General features: G+C 42.1%; 2 pseudogenes; one reads left to right on the top strand and one right to left on the bottom strand.

Annotated features, from left to right (window-relative positions):
- Positions 1 to 1,009: 1,009 nt before the first annotated feature.
- The window catches only part of LOC149127927 (ribose-5-phosphate isomerase-like), a 423,712-nt pseudogene continuing 403,939 nt past the window's right edge, over positions 1,010 to 20,782 (top strand).
- Positions 6,015 to 9,508, bottom strand: LOC149127931 (protein-L-isoaspartate O-methyltransferase domain-containing protein 1 pseudogene; annotated as a pseudogene).

Here is a 20,782-nt window from a genome sequence, read left to right as displayed (position 1 = left end):
GATCCAGCTCTCTGCTATGGCCTGGGAAAGCAGTAGAAGATGGCCCAAGTCCTTGGGCTGCTGCACCCACGTGGGAAACCTGGAAGAAGCTCCCGGCTCCTGGCTTCATGTTGGTGAAGCTCAGGCCATTGTGCCCAACTGGGGAGTGAATCAGCAAATGGAAGACCGACCTCTCTCTCTCTCTGCGCCTCTCCTTCTCTCTGTGTGTAACTCTGACTTCAAACAATAAATATACATCTTAAAAAAAAAAAAAAAAACACTCGGCAGCCAGGAGCTAACAAAAAGTCCCTATACCTACCCAGGACGGCCACCACTGCCAACCTCAGGCGTTCTGTTCCGTGGCGAGGCTGCGCAAATCAGCACGCGGGCGAGGGTCCCCGCTTCTTTTCCCAAAGCTTCCTTCCTTAGCGCCTCAGAGATCCACGCTACGGGAGGCCCAGCAGAGGCTCTCAGCGCCCAGCAGTCCCCTCCCCGCTGCCCTCGGCTCAGAGCTTGGATCACAGCCACAGTGTCTGCTAGGCTTTATGACTCTCCGAGGTCTCTGGTTGCGTCACTTCCAGCCCAGGCAGACTGGGGCCGCACCGTCCTTCCGAACCCCGACCCACACTCAGGGGCCCGGATGGACCAACCCACACCCGTGAGCCAATGGCGTGCTCACCCGCCCTTCTCCGGGGCGACACTGACACCGGGAAGAGGAATGTTGGCCTCCTTCCAGCGTGGGGGCAGTGGTGGCACCAGGGTCAGAGACGCTGACCAGTTCACAGGCCTCCGTCCCTGTGACTCCGGCGGCACTCCCAGGCCGCCCTCCTCTCCACTGCAGTATCTTCCCTGCACCTGCCCACTACAAGAGCCGGGGCTCGCTGCTTGCTGCTTCCCAGTCATGGACCCTGTCTGAAGGCCGCTTTGGAGCCAAATCCCGAGGTAAAGTTAGAAGACAGTGGGGCGAGCCTGACGCAGAGCCCAGGCAGAGGCTGAACCCGCGCCTTTTATTTGTGCTACGGGGGCGGCGATGGCAGCGCTGGGTGCTGCACAGTGGGCCGGGCCACTCTCCTCACCACCCGGAGCCTGGGGGAGTGAGGGGCGCCCTGACCGGCAGTGACCGCGTCCTCCTCAGATGCCATCATTCCCTGTCCCGGGCCCTCTAGCGCAGCCATTTTTTCTTCTCCGAGGAGACTCTGGCTGGGCCCGGCTCCCCTCCTGCTTCTCCACTTTCTCCTTTTGGGCCTCTCCGTATTCCCTCTTTCAGTTGCTCCCTGGCTGCTTGCCCCACCGCTTCTCCCTGGCCCAACTGCCACATTGTCTGAAGGGGAGCTTGAAGATAAAGTGTTTGTAATTTCTAATTAGACGTCTTAAAAAAAAAATCGCTCTAAGTTAAACCAATGATTATTTCTTTTCCTTGTCATTGGTAGCCTTTTTTAGATCGTTAGCAAATCTATAAAATTATATTATTGATTGCTATTAGTGTGCATTTTGAATGAACAATAATTGTTTAAAAACACTTGACCCAGTTAAAGGGGATAGTTAAGTATAAATAACTTCTGGCACCTTGAATGATAACAAGAAGAGACATGAAATAAGTCTTCAGCACTCTCTACTGGTGGGTCCTGGCCCCGCAGCCTGGTCGGGTCAGGGGCGTGGCCTCCAGTGGAGGCGGGAATAGCTGAGGCCTTTTGGGCTCCCACATTCGGCCACTAGGACATACACAGACTGGGACTTGCGTTGCCACCGGCACCACCAGCGGCCTGGACGGCAGCAAAGTCTGCCCAGTCCCCTCCACGATGTCCAAGGCCAAGGGCGCCAAGAGGGTTGCATAGCGGTGGAGAACCATGTGAGGAATAACCAAGTGCTGGGAATTGGAGGTGGTTCTACAGTTGTCCATGCTGTTCAGCGAATAGGCAAGGACACGGAGTGAAAGGCAGCTGTTAGTGGGAGACAGACCTTTTCCCTTCTGCAGGGTTTGAGCAAATATACCAGTGACAAGAAGAAAATTGTGGAGAGTGAAACACCTCGGATATGCTTTTGTCTCCGCAGCTGAAAGAGTGAAACAGAAGATTAATCTTGGCTGTATTCCCACTTCCTTCCAGGCCCGGCAGCTCATGCTGCTGTATGGTTTAACCCTCAGTGACCTGGATCGACACCCAGAGTGGCTGTCTGACTCAGGGGAAGATCGTGGCAGGCTATGCCAGTCACTTCATTGTGATCGCTGATTTCAGGAAAGATTCAAAGAGTGTCAGGGATTAGTGGCATAAGGAAATCCCCAGATGTGGGGAGCAACTCGGACTAGACTGTTACTCGAATTAAGACTTATTCTATGCATCTGCTCTCCCACAATATGGCGCTGGGAGAGGAGGAAACAGCTTCTACACAGCTGCCTCCAGTTCAACCAATAAACAGCAGGACCTGCTCCTGATTGGAGGAGAGCAGCGTACTCGGCGTGTGGGTAGCAGAGTTGGGATTGGTGGAAGAGGACTATAAAGGAGGAGAGAGACAACATGCACCAGGAACATCTAAGGGGAACATCTATCTGAAGGAACACCTGAGCAGCCCCCGAGAGAGCCAGCCGGTGGTGTGCCGCTCCCCCGCGGAAGTGGGGAAAGTGGCAGGGGGAACCGCCCTTCCACGGAGGTGGAAGGGTCGGTAGCCAACCCGGGAAGAACCAGCAGCAAACCCGGGGAGGGCCGAGCAGACAAAAGAACAGCGCAGGGTCTAGTGTCGTTCCTCCACGAAAAGGGGGAGCGACATAATGGTGCCGTGACTCGGATATGAAGCCTAGGTAGGGTTTAGTGTCGTTCCTCCACGAAGAGGGGGAGCAACACCCAGAGATCATCCCAATAATTCCATGGTATACTTTCTTACCTTAGCTAGATTTGACCCTGTTTGGAATTTAAGTTCAAGAATGTAGGGCATAGGCACATAAATGTGATTTACATGAGAATATGTTATTTTCAAATAAAAATTCTTATGATGTTAAAAACTTAAAAATATTTTTGTGAGGCTGGCGCTGTGACATAGTGGGTAAAGCCGTGACCTGCAGTGCCAGCATCTCATTTGGGCACTGGTTCATGCCCCAGCTATTATGCTTGCAATACAGTTCCCTGTTACTGACCTGGGAAAAGCAACAGAAGATGGCTCGTTTGGCCACAAGTCACCCATGTGGAAGACTTAGATGAAGCTTTTAGCTCTTGGTTTCAGCCTGGCCTAGTGTTGGCTATTGTGTCTATCTAGGGAGTTAACCAGTAAGTGGAAGAACTCTCACTTTGTCTCTCCCTCACTCTCTAACTTTCAAAATAAAGAAATCTTTAAATATATATACATATATGTATGTGTGTACATATTTATATTTATATTTATATATAGTCAGTCTCATATCTAAAATGCAAATATCAGAACTTGGAATTATGGTTGAATTGTTTAAAACATTAATTTCTTCATCACAAGATCACTGTCTTTGTTTTACAAAGTCAGTAACTCTTCTTACTCTTTGGTCTCTTTTTTAACTACACCTTTGATCCTCACCAAAATGTAGTACACTGACACAACTCCAGATTGTTTGAGATGTTTCTGTGTACTCTTTGCCCATTATGATCATTTGCTTCATCTTTACATCAGATTACCTTGGCATATACCAGCCTTTTGCACTTTAGAACTAAAATTAAAGTTTCTCTTTAATTCCACACAATATGCTCATGAGATTTTTTTTCCTAATTACCTCTGGTTACTAGACTCTAGGTGTCCAGTTAATAGAGGAATGCTAGGAAGAAAGATCATTCCTAAGTGTTAGAATGAGCAGCATAATTACAACTCTAATGGGAAGTTAACAGTCAGTGATGAAATTCCAGCAGAGTAATCTGATTTGGTTTCACATACTTTTTTCATTTTTCCATTTTAATTAATTAAGTAATTTTTAAAGATTTTATTTATTTACTTAACAGGTAGAGTTACAGACAGTGAGAGGGAGAGTCACAGAGAGAAGTCTTCCATCCACTGGTTAACATCCACTGGTTAATTCAATGGCAGGAGCTGGGCCAATCAGAAGCCAGGAACCAGGAGCTTCTTCCTGGTCTCTCACGCAGGTGCAGGGACCTAAGCACTTGGGCCATCTGCTGCTTTCCCAGGACATAGCAGAGAGCTGGATTGGAAGAGGAGCAACCGGGACTAGAACTGGTGTCCATATGGGATGCCAGCACTGCAGGTGGAGAATTAACCTACTGTGCCACAGTGCCAGTCCCTTTTAATTTATTTCTTAAGGTAAACAGAATTCATATATACAAATTTGGGCTTGCAGGGATACTTTCTACCCATGCTGCGACCCTTCCTTTCTTATGCTTTAATTTTCATAATCCATTTTCATAATCTATTACACTCATAAGATTAACCCTAAACTAAGTAAAAAATTCAACAAAGAGTAATCAGGAAATAACACTGTTCCTCAAAAGTAGAGACAAGGGCTATAAACAATCATTGAATCTCAAAATGTCATTTTTGCTCATATAAAAACTTTTTGTGTATTCTATTAGTTACCACAGATCAGGGAAATAATATGGTATTTGTCTTCCTGAGACTAGCATATATCACTAAATATAATGGTTTTCAGTTTCATTCATTTTATTGCAAAATACAGGATTTCTTTCTTTTTTCTAGCTGAATAGTATTCCATAGTGTGTGTGTGTATATCACATTTCCTATATCTAGTCATTGGTTGATGGATGTCTGGGTTGTCTTCCACAATGGCTGTACTAGTTTACAACCCCAACAATAGTGGTTAGGGTACCCTTTTCCACACATCCTCATCAGCATTAATTTTTTTATTGATTTCTGTATGAGAACCATTCTAACTGGGGTAAGGTGAAACCTCATTTTGGTATTTATTTGCATTTTCCTGATGGCAAGTGATCCTGAGTATTTTTGCATGTGTTGACTATTTGAATTTCCTCATGTGAAAAACATCTGTTCAAATTCTTTGTCTGTTTCTTAAGCATATAAATCTGATTTGAATTGCAGTTATTTTATTTCCTTTGTGAACACTTATCTTATGAGGAAATCAAATGCTTTGTAGACCTATTTACCTTACTTTTGTTGCAATTACTCTTTCTGAGTTGCTGTAGATATAGTCTAGGCAATATGAGTGTAATAATAATGCAACATATTAAGTAATTTTATCTTTTAAAAAACACAAGTTTCATGAAATTTTAGAGCCCTGCAACTTTTGCTTTTGAATCTGTTGCCAAAAGACCTGTGTGTGGGTGGGTGGAGATGGGCGGGGATATCTGCTTCTCTCAGAGGTTTTTAAGAGCACAGCAAGTGAATATTAGAAAGTATACACTTGGGGCCGGTGCCACCACTCGCTAGGTTAATCTTCTGCCTATGGCACCGGCATCCCATATGGGCACTGGGTTCTAGTCCCGGTTCCTTCTCTTCCAGTCCAGCTCTCTGCTGTGGCCTGGGAAGGCAGTGGAGGATGGGCCAAGTGTTTGGGACCTTCACCCGTATAGGACACCAGAGGAAGCACTGGCTCCTGGCTTCGAATCAGCGTAGTTCCGGCCATGGCATCCATTTGGGGAGTGAACCAATGGAAGGAAGATCTTTCTGTCTAACTCTATCTGTAAAAAGAAAAAAAAAAAAGTATGCACTTAACACAAATCTCAGTTTCTATAGCTCCTTTATATTTTCAGTATTTAAAGTTAATGAGGCCATCTTGACTCTGGCGATTTTTAAGGTCTATTAAGTATCATTTTTCTATAGTTCACTGTAAAATGTATTTGGTTTAAGAGCTCCAGCATTGTGGGTGACTCTTATACAGCAGCATTTTCCCAAGGTTTAAAGAAAAATAGATTTTATAAAAGGGATTCTTTTTAATGTCTCAGTACATTATTTTTGTTATTAACAAAAACAAGTTATACTTTTTCCTCCCTAAAATTCACTCTGATGAAAGAAATAGTTATTTTCACTCCTAACAAATGCTACATGATCAAGACTACAGGAATTATCAGTAGGCATTCTTTCTTCTCAATCTGTTATTTGTCTGTAAAATATCTCAAGCAAGCTTTTAAAGACTCAGGGAGGGCAGCTTCATGATTTTCTCTCTCTGTGAATTCTGAGGCAGCTCTTCTGGCTTCATGGCTTCACTGGGGTCTTTCTCTTCTTCTTTGGGATCTTCCATTTTCTCATCCTCCTTACTGTCCAGAGGCTGAGGCATAAGCTGATTACCTACAAGGATGTGCCTGTTAATTCTGTTTCACTCTCTTTCACTCTCTTTCTTTTCCTTTTGGGTGGAATATTTTGGGAAAACCCTTTGGCCTGCGTCTCATTGTTTATGAAATTTCTAAGTGGGCGGTGAATGTAAATACAGGCCAAGTCCTGCAGGTTCCTGACAGCACAGGGGGGATTCCCACAGAAGCAGGCTTGCCATAACCATTCTTACTTGGCTGCACAAGTGGAGCAAATGAAACAAAAAGGATATTTTTACTTTCCCAAATGTTTTGTCCCAGTCACATAATCTGTGTTAGCTGATCTTCTATAGGCATGACTAGCCTGCCTCCCACATTCAGTAAAATTTTCACATAGTTTTCATGGCCTTTCTGGACTCTATCACCACAATAAATTAAATCACCACAATAAATTCATTCATACTGATAACTCTAAGACATTTCTAGAGGCGATTACTAACTACAAATGCAGGTTCACAGAACTCAAATTTATCAAAACTATTATTTTTGACAAAGCTCTCCAGTTTTTCCTTGGCATATTTCACTACATCTGAGTGAAGCTCAATCCCATGATTTATTCTAAAAGGAACTGTGGCACAGCAGTTCAGCCCAGCTCACTGTAGCAATGTGCAGGGCCAGGCTCTTAAGAATTGGTGAGCTCCCTGGAAGCCAGCTGCTGCCACTACAATACCGCCACCTTTTTAAAATGTATTATTTTAAAATTGTGTTCATTGGGGCTGGCACTGGGCATAGCAGATAAAGCTGCTGCCTGCAGTGCTGGCTTCCCATATGGGCTCCAGTTCATGTCCTGGCTGTTTCACTTCTGATCCAGCTGTAGGCTGTGGCCTGGGAAAGTAGTCAAAGATGGCTCAAATGCTTGGGCCCCTGCACTAATGCAGGAGACATGGAAGAAGCTCCTGGCTCCTGGCTTTGGATTGGTGCAGCTGCAGCAGCTGCAGCCATTTGGGGAGTGAACCAACAAATGGAAGACCTCTCTTTCTTGCCTCTGCCTTTCAAATAAAATAAATCTTTTCAAAAAAGTATTCATGCTGGTGCCACGGCTCATTAGGCTAATCCTCTGCCTGTGGTGCTGGAACCCTGGGTTCTAGTCCCAGTTGGGGTGCTGTATTCTGTCCCGGTTGCTCCTCTTCCAGTCCTGCTCTCTGCTGTGGCCCAGGAAGGCAGTAGAAGATGGCCCAAGTGTTTGGGACTTGCACCCACATGGGAGACCAGGAGGAAGCATATGGCTCCTGGCTTCGGATTGGTGCAGCATGCCACCTGTAGCAGCCATTTGGGGGTGAACCAATGGAAGGAAGACCTTTCTTGCTGTCTCTCTCTCACTCATTGTCTAACTCTGCCTGTCAAAAAAAAAGCATTTATTTTTTTGAAAGGGCAGAATTGTAAAGATGGAGAGAGAGAGAGCGAGCGAGCAAGAGAGAGAGAGAGGAGAATGAATCTTCTTTTCAGTTTCATTCCCAAGTGCCCTAAATAGCTTCAGTTGGGCCAGGCCAAAGCCAGGAAGCAGAAACTCCATCCAGGTCTCCTGTGTCTGTGGCAGGAACCCATCTATTGAGCCACTATCTGCTTCCTCACAAGTGAATTATCAGGAAGGTGGATTGCTGTGTACACTCTAAGTGTCAGATTAACCTGATGTGCTACAGAAGTTACCCTATGATAACAATTATTTTGTGGATAAAAATAAGTGATAACAAAATGAGCCAGGCATTACTAGCAAGAATTGAACATGTATAATTAACAGGCAAGTGTTAGTATGCCCCCAATAGGTATTTATTTAAATTATAATACCTTTTCTTAATTTCTCTAGCTTTCTGACTGCCATCTATTTATTAATTTAAAGGGAAAATTGTAAGAAATGTCTTGAAAATTGCTTTCTCTACACTTTTGCTTATTGTAGGAAAAAAACACAATGTGAAGTTACATTGAAGTAAAATTAACACTGCTGTTTTGATTTAGATTAATTATAATCAACTGTCTCTTTTAATAGAAAAAATAAGAGGAACAACAGGCATCCTTTTAGACTCTAAAAATATTATAGTGCTCAATATATCTATATGATTTGGTAAATCGTTCTCAAAGTTATACTCCTGAAGCAATGCTAGGATTTTGTTGAAGCTGAGGGGGGACAGACACTGGGAAGTCTTTTCCCTAATACCAGAGGGGCTTCATGCATCATTTGTGGGAGACTAAATTACCATAATAGAAAACCTGGGTAAGAGATAAGGAGGGTGGTTGATAATAATTATAAATAACTCACTGAATAAAATATTGTTTCCATTCAGTTAAGAATAAACCTGATTGAGTATAATAGATAATTGAACTCATGGGCTTTTCTAAATCATTTGTATTTTTCTAACAAGCTCCCAAATTATATGATCTGGGGCTAATACAGTAGTCTGAGAGTGTAACATTAACATGATCCTGACCATGTGGCTTATATTCTCCATACTCTTATCTCATGGCTACATAATGGCTTCTGTATGACCAACACACTATCTGTGTTTCAGGAAGGAATAAAGAAAATGATTTTGCAGCTAAAGCTTCCTCCTTTATAATCAGCATTCTAACAAAATTATCTCATTGACTTCCACTTTCATCTTAGTTTTCAAGAAAATACATCACGACAGATATTTTTGCTCATGTATTGTGAATTACAGTAGCAGCTATTAAGCAAGATACACTAACAGATTTTATGCAGGTCTTGTTGATATACATGAAAAAATATAGCAAAATGTTCAAAGTTAGCTCTGTGTTCTGTATTTAAAAATAAAATTAAAAAGGCAAAAATGAATTGAAAAATAATAATCCAATATTAATACATTTGAAGGTATTACATAGAGAATTAACATTAAAAGCATAGGGCCTAAAAATCTGATTACGGATGGAAAATAAATTATTTGAAAACAGACAAACTGAAACAAAACAGAAGATCAAAATAAACATTGAAAATAAAAATGATTATCCTATAGTGTGCATACTTTAGGTAAAAATCATTTTCCTAATATACAGAGATGGTGAATTTGGGAGGTTGTCAAGGAGTGTGGTGTGATGGGGTTGATAAGATGCTGTAACTTTAATGAGTTAGACATTTTAATTTAAGACATCAACATATTGAAAAACAATCTTCCTTGCTGTTCAGTTATGTGTGTATTCACCCTTAAAGGCAGTGTATGGTATCATTTCAGTCTCCACTCATTCAGAGACATTCCTCCCATCAAATAAATGAGTCTATCTTCATTGTCTGTTTCAGAATCAATAACAGTAATAAAGTTACTGGTTTCCATTGTGTTACTGTATCCAACTGATATATATTGATTATAATTCTATAAAGCGCTTTTGTAATATTTTTAAGTGTCTCATAGTGTTACATTCTATATACCATATTTATTCTTTGAATCATATATTTCCTCTATTTATTTTATCTTTCTATTTTTCCTGTACTTGGAGGATGAGGTCTCTGCCTGGTCCCTTCCATGGATGGGAGGGAGCAAAATGCCATCATGGCAGTTGACTATAGCAGCCATGTATATGGAGGGAAACATGGGCCTAACATTAGCTGTGAGTGAAGAGGATGGGACACCTTCTATGACAGATGTTGATGTTTCTATGTCTACCCCAAGTGGCCCATGGTGTCCTTCCCTCCAGGCCACCTGTTCCAGCTCTTAGTGTACAGTGGGAGAGGGACCTGCAGGCCTGAGAGACAGCATAACAGCAGAAAACAGGGCCTAAGGGTGGAGGCCTTCTGACAGTTGGAATGGGGTATACATTCAAATATGAAGGAAAGTCTGATTGAAAGGGGCCCTCCAGGGCTTGCCTTCAATCTCCCCTGGCTACTCATCAGGGCAACTCCTCACCACTGAGCCTCTGAGTCAAAGGAGAGAAGGGGTTGCTGGCTGAGCCCACCTGGCTGGTTTTTTCAGCAAGTTTGTCAACTGACACTGGTTCATTTCCAAAAATATATAATTTACTAAAAAACAGCATGCCAAACCCATGGTAACCAAGGCATGCTAGTTGAAATGGGGTTTCCGGAGCTGGGCTCATTAGCAGCTGCTCCTCTCCTCCCATCCTACCCAGGTACAGTGTCAGGCGCAACAGGGCTGTGACAGCAGATGTCAAATCAAGGTCAGGATAATGGTTCCCCTGATGTGATCTTATGTAAAATATGACAATGACATGCGCTGAGGTCCAGAACATGGGCAGCAACTGCTATCCATATGGTATAGAAAGTTCCAAGTTCACAAAGCTGATATGTTCCTGAAAGCATTCCTCCAGCCTTGGCAAATGGTGGTGATTGGAGCAGGCACCAGAACCGGTAACAGTGTGACAGGGGATCTGTCATGGCCAGGCATAGCCACATGGTCTTTATGGAGCCAATAAGAGCAACACCAAACCAGAAGGCCAGACCATGGGCCCTCCCTGATTACAGCATGTGGAGTTTGAATGAGAGTTATAGTCCATGCAAATCTCCCTCTTTGGTATCTATGATGTCCCTGCTGCCATCTGAAATACTGTCACAGCCTTCCCCACCACCTGCCCTTGCCACATCGGACATCCTGGCACTGACCCTGCCATCCCTGCCACAATGTTACTTCCCACTGCTACTTGGGTCAACCACATTCTATATCGGAGTAGCTGGGTTTGAGTCCAGGCTCTATTTCCAACTCTGCTTTTGACCAGTGCATACTCTGGGAGGCAGCAGGTATGTGGTCCCTGCATCCACATGGGAAACCTAAATTCAATTCTAGATTCCTGGCTTCAGTCCACCTCACTCCAAGTGTTGTGAGCACTTCAGAAGTGAATCAGCAGATGGAAGACTTATTCTCTCTCTCTCATATGAATTTAAAATATTTGGGGGCCAGCGCTGTGGCTCAGTGGGCTGGTCCTCCACCTGCGGCACCGGCACCCCAGGTTCTGGTCCCGGTCAGGGCACCGGGTTCTGACCGGTTGCTCCTCTTCTGGGCTGGCTCTCTGCTGTGGCCCGGGGAGGAGGTGGAGGGTGGCCCGGGTGCTTGGGCCCTGCACCCGCATGGGGGGCCGGGGGGCACCTAGCTCCTGGCTTAGGATCGGCGTGGTGCGCCGGCCTTGGCATGCCAGCTGTGGCGGCCATTGGAGGGTGAACCAACGGTAAGAGGGGGACCTTTCTGTCTCTCTCTTACTGTCCACTCTGCCTGTCAAGAAAAAAAAAAAAAAAAAAGAAAGGAATTTAAAGTATTTGGGAATGCAAGAGACATAAAGGTCATTGAAATTTTAAATTTTAAATTTGACATATAAAAAAGCCATAGAATTTTGGCATAGAAAACCAAAATAATGCTTTTATCTGGTTTTGTCCCTATACATATTCTCTCCTTCATGTGACTATGTTAATTTCTTTTGGATAATTTCTTATAATTTTATTTATGTATCTCACATTAACACATGATATACAATTTTGCTACATTCCTTTTCCATTTTCTTTTTAAAATTTTATTGGTTTATTTATTTACTTGAAAGACAGTGTGACATAGAGGGAGAGATGGAGAGAGAAATCATCCTTATTTTTGTCAACTTAAATAATTACGGGACAGATTTTCTGTATGTGGGATCATTGCATCAAAGCATAATGAACAGTTTCCTAAAAATCTTTATGTTCACTTCCACAGAAGCTGTGACAATTTGAATTCCACATAGAAATCTGTGAGGGAGCTAATTCCTCATGAAAAGATTTTCAATTTGGGGGACTTTTGCTCATACGATAGGTGACAAGTTGTATATCTCTATAGTTTTTCAAAAATACCAAATTTATGCACCATTTAGTTTATGCCTTATTTTTAGCACTTGTGTAAATATAATTTATAATAATGAAATGTATCCTTTCAAAGTACAATGTTGGGTGAGTTTTAATAAATACAAACATTAGTGTAACCACTTGAGATTTCTAATAATTCCATCATCCCAGAAAGCTCCATTTGGATTCACTCCCTCAAATAGCCCTTATCTAAGACAACCACCTCACCATATTTTCTCCAGGATGGTGTTTTTAACATTTTTTAATGATGAGAATATCTATGGTTCTATAAATTCACTCTAGGTGATACAAAAATTTAATCCCTAATTAATGACCCTATGAATAAATCTTCTGTGAAATTTTTGTAAAAATATTGGTGTGTATTTTTTTTTCTCTTGGGAAAACACATAGAAGTGGAATTGGTAACTCATGTGATACTGGTTTTAATTGTGTAAATTTGTCAAGCCACCAAACTGTTGTTCCATTTATATTCTGAACAGCAATATATGAAAGTTTCAGTGATTCCACATCCTCACCAATGTTTGGTATCCTCAGTCTTCTTAAATTTAGTCAATCTGCTGCTATTTAGTGATATGTGAAAGTGTTTTAATTTGAACTTCCATTAATAGGACTTATGTTGAGTTTCTTTTCGTGACACTAGTAGGCACACATAAAGCTCCTTTAAAACATCTTTTCAAGTATTTTTCATGTATCCTAGGACTTACTATTTTATTATTATTGAATTATTAGAGTTCTTCATATGTCCAATTTAAAAAAGTTTGGCTTGGCTGTGGGCATTTGGTATAGCAGGTAAGATGCTGCTTAGGATACCTACATTCATATCCAAATGCCTGCTTGCAACTTTTGGCTGCACTTTGGATCCTACTGTCCATACAGGAGCTTGGATTGAGTCCAGGGCTATGATTTTTGATTAGGCACTGTGAGGCTGTTACAATCCCTTGGGGAATGAAGCAGCATAGAGAAGATCTTCTGTCACTGTATTTCCCTCTCCATTTCTCTACTTTTAAAAAAAGATTTATTTATTTATTTGGAAGGCAGAGTTATAGAGAAGCAGAGGCAGAGGCAGAGACAGAGAAATCTCCCATCTGCTGGTTCATTCCCCAAATGGCCACAAAAGCTGGAGCTGGGCCAATCTTAAGCCCAGAACCAGGAGATTTTTCTGGCTCTCTCACACAAGTGCAGGGGCCCAAGGCCCTTCCACTGCTTTCCCAGACCATAGCAGAGAGCTGGATTGGAAATGGAGCAGCCAGGACTTTAACTGAGCCCATAGGGAATGCCAGCACTGCAGGGGGTTGCTTTACCCCCTACACCACACTTCTGGCCCCTCTATTTCTCTTTCTATATCTTTCTCTCTGTGTGTATCTCTCTCTGCTTTTCAAATCAAATGAATATAAATACATAATTCAAATTTTGGTGAATTTATTCCCCAAGTAAATGGCTTCCATGTAATGGTCATGTATTACAGTGAGAATACATTTTGGGAAATGCATCATTAGGCAATTTTGTTACTGATGAACATCACAAAACATATCTACACAAGACAAGATCTATGCCATTACTTGTCAATATAATCTTATGGGATGACTTGGGGTTTTACGTGGTATGTCTTTCACTGAAGCTTTGTTATTAAGTACATGACAGGATGTAGTGTTTTCTGAGGAATTAAATATTAAAATTTTAATGTAGTACAATTTTCTGCTGTGATGCATGTGTTTTTTTGATATCTAAGAAATACTGGCCAATGATATAGTCAGTTGGTTTTCATCTATAATTTGTTTTGGAAGTTTTACTGTTTTTGTTTTTGCCAGGAAGTCTATAATTTACTAAATGTGTATTTGTATGTTGCCATTCAGGGATCAAGGTAAACTTCATTCCACAGATATATCTAAGTGTGCAGTACCATTTAGAGAAAAGTTTAACCTTTAACACTTTGATTACATGAGTGAATTAGTTGAATATCATCAAATGAAATGTTCAGGTTGGTTTTTGGACTCTAGTAATCATATATTTGAAAAACAGAGTTACAGAGAGAGAAGGAGACACCCTCCACAAACACAAAGGAGAGAGAGAGAGAAAGAGAGAGAGACATCTTCCACATGCTGATTTGCTCCCCAAATGGCCACAACAGTCAGGGCTGGGCCAGGCTGAAGCCAGGGGTCAGGAGGTTCTTCTGGGTCTCTCATGTGGATGCAGAGGCTCAAGCACTTGGGCCATATTCCACAGCTATCCTAAGTGCATTAGCAGAGAGCTGGATTGGAGGTGGAGCAGCCAGAACATGAACTGGCACCCTTATGGGATGTCAGCATCACAGGCAGCAGCTTTATGCACTATGCCAAACTGTCATACCCCCATTTTAACTCTTGGTATGAGGTAGTTGAAAATCATATGGGATGTAGGTGTCCAAGCAGCAGCTTAACCACTGTGCCACAACACCCACACCTGATGTTAACATTTTTATGTGGGAACCCAAAGAGGCTGTTAGCCTCAGAAGCTTATAAACTATTTTAAGAATGGATGGTAAGTTGTAGAGAAATAACTAGACAAAGGAAAAAGGGACTCTGGATGTCAAGGAGAAAGTTCTTCAGAAAATTCATGAAAAAATAATTAAAAATAGGGCTTTGGGTTTTAAAAATACAATAATCTTTCAGAATAAATAAAAAATATGTTATGAAAAAAAAAGAAAATCACAATATTTGATCTTTCTTAAAATTAGCTTTACTATTTTATGTCCTTTTCATTTTAAAGTACGTTTTTCAATTAGAAGGTGATTTTTCATGAGGACACACACACACACACACACAGAGTTGTTGGAATTGTGATGGCATTTCTTCATATTTTAAAATAATAAATTTGGGGAAATTCATGTCTTGAATTACTGAATTTTCTTAGCTTTATTTGTCTGAACGTCAGGGTGACAGAGGGAAAGATAGAAATGAATCTTCTATCTGTAGTTTTACTCTCCAAATACTGGTAATAGCCAGAGCTATGTGAAGCCAAAAACAAAACAAAGACAAAAACAAAACAAAACTCAAAAACACAATGATCTATCTAGATGTGCCACATGGGTGGCAGGGGTCCAAGCACTCAGTGTATCCTTTCTGTCCCCTAGACACAGTAGTAGAGAGTTATATCAGATGTGGAGGTGGGATTTGATCAGAAGTAGACTAATATGGGACATTAGCACCCCAAATGGCAACTTAACCCACTGCATGACAATGACCACACCGACACTGAGTTTTATAGTCAATGCATGTATTATAACTTTCCACTTCATTTGGATCTTCTTTATATACTATCAGGAATATTTTGTTTTTCATACTATGGGGTATTACATAACATTTGTTATTTGTTACCAAGTATTTTATATTTTTAATGCTTTTGTAAATAATTTTATTTCATTTAATTTGTTCTTAAAACAAATTTCATTGAATCTTGCATGCTCACCTTCCTTGCTGGGGTTTCTTCTAGTACATTCAGTTTATTTGATATTTTCCTAATATTCTCTTATTATCATCCAAAAATCTTTTGAGAAAAAATCATTTAAATTCCAGATATTAATGTGTCCTTATTTTCAAATTATTTTTCTATTGTAATCTGTTTTATATTTCACTTATATTCTGCTGTAATCTCTATATGTATTTGGTTGTGCAAATATGGGGTTGTTTTCCTGTTTTTTTTTTTTCAAATTGTCTATTTTTAATTTTAAACTGTGATGAAAATGTATATTATCTATGAATAAACGGCCAGGGCTGTGGCTCAATAGGCTAATCCTCCACCTGCAGCGCTGGCACACCAAGTTCTAGTTCCGGTCGGGGTGCCAGATTCTGTCCTGGTTGCCTGTCTTCCAGGCCAGCCCTCTGCTATGGGCTGGGAGTGCAGTGGAGGATGACCCAAGTCCTTGGGCCCTGCACCCACATGGGAGACCAGGAGAAGCACCTGGCTCCTCGTTTTGGATCAGCGCAATGTGTCGGCCACAGTGCGCCAGCCACGGTGGCCATTGGAGGGTGAACCAATGGCAAAAGGAAGACCTTTCTCTCTGTCTCTCTCACTGTCCACTCTGTCAAAAAACAAATATCTATGAATAAACATAAAAATTGTGTATCTATTTATGGGACACCATGTACTATTTTGAAACATGCATACATTGCATAACATTCAAATCAGGGTAAACAAATCTATCTCCTCAAACATATTATTTCTTTTTTTAAAAAAAATTATTCATTTGAAAGGCATATTTACAGAGAGGTAGAGAGAGAGAGAGAAGTTTTCCATCTGCTGGTTCACTCCCCAAATGGCCATAATGGCTGGAGCTGGGCCAATCCAAAGCCAAAAGCCTGGAGCTTCTTTTGGATCTTCCATGTGGATACAGGGTCCAAGGACTTAGGCCATCTTCTATTGCTTTCCCAAGGAATAGCAGAGAGCTGGATCAGAAGTGGGACAGCTGGGTCTTGAACCAGCACCCATATAGAATGCTGGTACTGCAGGCAGTGGCTTTACCTGCTACACCATAGCATTGTCCCCAAACATATCATTTCTCATGGTGAAAATACCCAAAGTTCTTTCTGTTAATTTTCATTTGTTTTAAAATTTCTTATGGTAAACAAATTTCATTTATTTCATAAATACAGATTTAGGAGCATAGTATCTAAATAAACATTTAATATTTATTTAAAATAAAATAAGCATTATCATTATGCATTGTCACTCTACTGTGCAATGCAACAACAGAACTTTCATCCCCAATGTGTGGTGTAGGATTTTACTATCACTTGTACCATTTACATTTCCCTATCCTCTCTCGCCATAGTCTCTTCAGACTCTGATAACTATCCAAATACCCCGACTTCTGAGATCAGCTTTATTATATTTCACATATGAGTAGAATTTTGTGACTTATTTTTCTCTTCCTACCATGCTACCTAGATCCTCCTAGTAACAGGTGTGTTTCCTAATAGGGCTTCAGACTCTGACAGCTCCCACGTACCTCCCCATGATGGCCCCTGGAGTATGCTGGGAAAACTGGGAAGCACTTGCTGCAACTCTGATGGAAGTCTCATTCAAGAGGTGACAGTGACAATGAGTTCTGTACATTGAGCATGAATCAGCAAGGCTCTGCTAGAGTGCTAGAACATACACACCCACAGGACACTCATGGGCTTATTTTATCCACATGCACAGTGGCACAGCCATTAACTACACAGGGGAATGCAGTCCAGGTGGGGAGAGCAAGAAACAGCTGGAGTACAACAGGAGCTAGAGTTTGCCAACCTACAGAAAACTGACCAGTCTCTTGCTGCCTCTGCAGGGGCCAGAAGAGAACAGGAAGAGAGTAGGATTTGGAGAGATGGGGCTGCTCTTTGTGACAGGGATGTCCGCCACTCTGAGTCAGGGTCCTCACAGTGTGCAGATATCCTAGGTACTCTCAACATCAGCCTCAGTGTTGGGTGCATGAGTGTCAGGAAAAGTAAGAGTGATCCACCCCTTAACCCCTCTCCTGCATCAAGAAAATTTAGGTCCCTGTTTCTCCTATAGATTGTACAGCTCAGGGTTGCAGGCATGCTGTGCTCAGTTATACTCTCCCCTTTCCACCATTCCAGGAGGACTCCCTGGAGCCCAATGTTGACAGCATGAGAGAGATGGGGCAGTATTAGAGCAGAAGGCATCAGATTGGATCAGCAGGGCTGGTGTGAAGACTCTTATGTGGAGGAGGTTTTACCGTTGTATTACTCAGTTCTTATTGAAGGAATGGAAGCAGAGTATATGAACCTTAGGAAGATGTAGTAGGTTTGTGTGGGGACTCACTGCAAAAATTTTGATTCAAAATTAAAAGGGCTTAAAAAGTTGTTACAAAATATAATTGCATTGGGGGAAGGAGAATGGGTTGGAGGTAGAGGCTTGCAGGAACCTGGGACCTTGTATAACAAGTGATAGAAGGCACTGGTATATCTGGTCACATGGAATACCTACCGTAGATCTTATTTTTCACCTGTTTCCGAGACCCCAAGATCCATCCCTGGAGATTTTTGTTATTCTGTGGGCTGAGGAGGCTGACTTTGGCCCTAGTATCTGTGGAGTGTACCATTGTGACAGGGCTGGTTCCATGATGTCACTGTTGCCCAGCACCCCTCTCTCTGTGTTCTACTGCAGTTAGAGGCTTACTGACTTGGAGGTTTTTTTTTTTTTTTTTTTAGTTTAAGAAGCTCATTCATCACAGGAGGACACAGGTGACTGCAACCTGCTTTCTTCATTTCCTGCTGAGTTGGGGACAGTCCCTGCAAGGTATGTGGCCCTGATTTCTCCTGGCTAATGAGGAAGGTGATATTTGCTGTACCCTCAGTGGAGTCCACTGTATACTGCATATGAATATAGTTGTTTCTGACCCTGTGGGATGGGTGCAAATTTCCCTTTGATATGGATCTGTGGAGGGACATGAGTCCCTGGGGAGCCATTGTAGTCAACAGTGATCTCAGAGCTGTGGGTGCACCAGACTCAGAGACTTCATGACCTATAATGGGATGGTGATGGCCCTTTATGATGGAAAATGTGGCTGCTGGAGGATACTCACAACCCAATCTGTGTGAGGAGCAGTCTTCCTATGTGTCAAGGAAGTTGGACAAAGACCCTAAGTCTGATGCTCCCTCTGTCCCTATACTTTAAAGAAGTCACCTTTCTGGAAACTAGACTCCAGGTGTCATACACCTGTCTGTGGACCTGAATCTTCCTTTGATGAAATGGACAAGAGCTCTGTGAGTAGTAGTTCCCTTCAGTTATCCAGTATTGCTTTATGTACAGATTTTTGTCCTGTAGCTTTTAGCAGATGTGGGCCCTGAAGGTGTAGTAGGCAAAAGGGTGAACAGACACCATAGCCAAAGATGAGCAGTTACAGACCTGGATACTCCACAAAGGAGGAAGAATCCAACCTTGTTCTATGCCTGTGGTCACAGGGCCCTGGGATCCCTCAGGACAGACAGGCTGCCCTGCTGCCCCAAGACTCCAAGTGCCTCTGGTCATTCACCTGAGTCTTCTTGTTGGTTGAAGCATTACAAAGGAGGGAAGCAGGTGGGGCCTAGGGAGGAGAAGGATGTGAACTGCTGCCTAGTCATAGACAGGTTGGAGGTCCTACAGTGAGTCGTCTGTCTGCATCTCACCCAAGTAGTGAGACCATTTTTAGAAACACCTGCCTTAGATAAGATGGGTCTCCACAGGGTTGGAACCCTGTTTCTGGCTGCCATCACAGTGCGCATCCTGGTGAACATTAGAGTAGAGCTGACTGACCCATTGAGTGACCCAGGGTAACTGGCAGGGATGGAGCTGGATGTGAGGTAGTTGTGGTTTATGCAGTGCTGAGGCCTCTTCTGCATGAGGGGAGGGCCATTCTGAGGTCTCACTCTGTGCCTGATGGAGCTTGCCTTTTTCTGCACCATTATATAGGTTGTGTCCCAGGGTTAAAGGCATCTATTCCTTAATTGTGGCCAATGGTCAGAAAGGAGCCAGTGGGTCCCTGAGTCTCAGGGGGTCAGTCTAAAATCTATTAAGGCCCAAGGGGAGCCACCATCTTTGAAAAAATATGATCCAGAGAATAAGAATTTCAGGGTAGGCCTTGTAAGTGTGCTTAAGACACAAACAAACATGAAACTGTTCTTCCTATCTGAGACTACAGTCAGATTATGCAGGCTTCCAAAGCCTGGTGTTTTCCTGGTGTAGTCGATGGAATCATTACAATATAAGATGAAGGTGTCTTCTAACTTGATGTAGGATTATGAGGTAGCTTTGGTTTTTTTCTTTGATGGATATGCAGGGATGTGCCTGTGTTATGTTCCTACTTATCTCAAAATCTTCAGTAAGTTCTTGATAATTGTAAAACTTGCTCTGAAGTGTTTTGTGGGAAGTTAGAAAGTCAAAGATAACAGTTTAGTTGGCTGGGAGAGCAGTGCAACTTCCTATCTGAGATAGACTGTGGGCTCCTGAAAACTATCCAGGACAGTTTGAAGGACAACTCTATACTCATGAGGGAAACTATGGGCATTAAGGTGGCAATGTATTAGGGTTCTCTGTCCCAACTCAATATTGTAAAGGAGGAAAGACAGGAATCAGAAGGATTCCTGGGAAACTCAGATTTAGCTGAAGTAACCATCAAGAGGGGCTAAATTCCAGAAATTATGGTAGATGATATTGACAAGTAATGGTTCAAAGATCATGAAAAATAAGAAAAGCTATATTTTAGCAGATACGGGGTGCACAATAACCTATGAGTCTTTCTAGTTTAATGACTAGATATGTTGACATGATTTCGGGTATGTAAGTTTTTATCACTTGAACTAATGGTTCCATAAAACATAGGCACTGTTAAGAATTCAATAAAAATGCTAATATACATGTGCTTATTTCCAAACTGAAGTAATTTTTCTCATTTGTTCTCAAGCCTCATAGTGAGCAGCAAGATAAAATTGCCTCAAATACACAAATATCATACAAACTTGAATTTATTTGGTTTAAATTTTTATTTTCTTGAAAGGCACATACAGATACAGAGAAATAGTCCATCCTCTGGTTCATTTCTCCAAATGTCCACAATAACAAGTGCTAAGTCAGATAAGTCATGATAGAGGAATTCAATGAGTGCCTCGCATGAAAGGAGCAAGGAGCCAATCACTTGAGTTATCATTTGCTGCATCCCAGAGTGTACAACAGCACAAACCAGAAGTAGGATGTAAACCCAGGCATTCATGTATCAGATGAAGGAACACCAAACAGTGATTTAACATCTGTGCCA

This window comes from Oryctolagus cuniculus, chromosome 2, assembly GCF_051225735.1.
Source record: "Oryctolagus cuniculus isolate XC-2025 breed Fujian yellow rabbit chromosome 2, ASM5122573v1, whole genome shotgun sequence".
Taxonomy (NCBI): domain Eukaryota; kingdom Metazoa; phylum Chordata; class Mammalia; order Lagomorpha; family Leporidae; genus Oryctolagus; species Oryctolagus cuniculus.
This window is presented reverse-complemented; position numbering and strand designations above follow the sequence as displayed.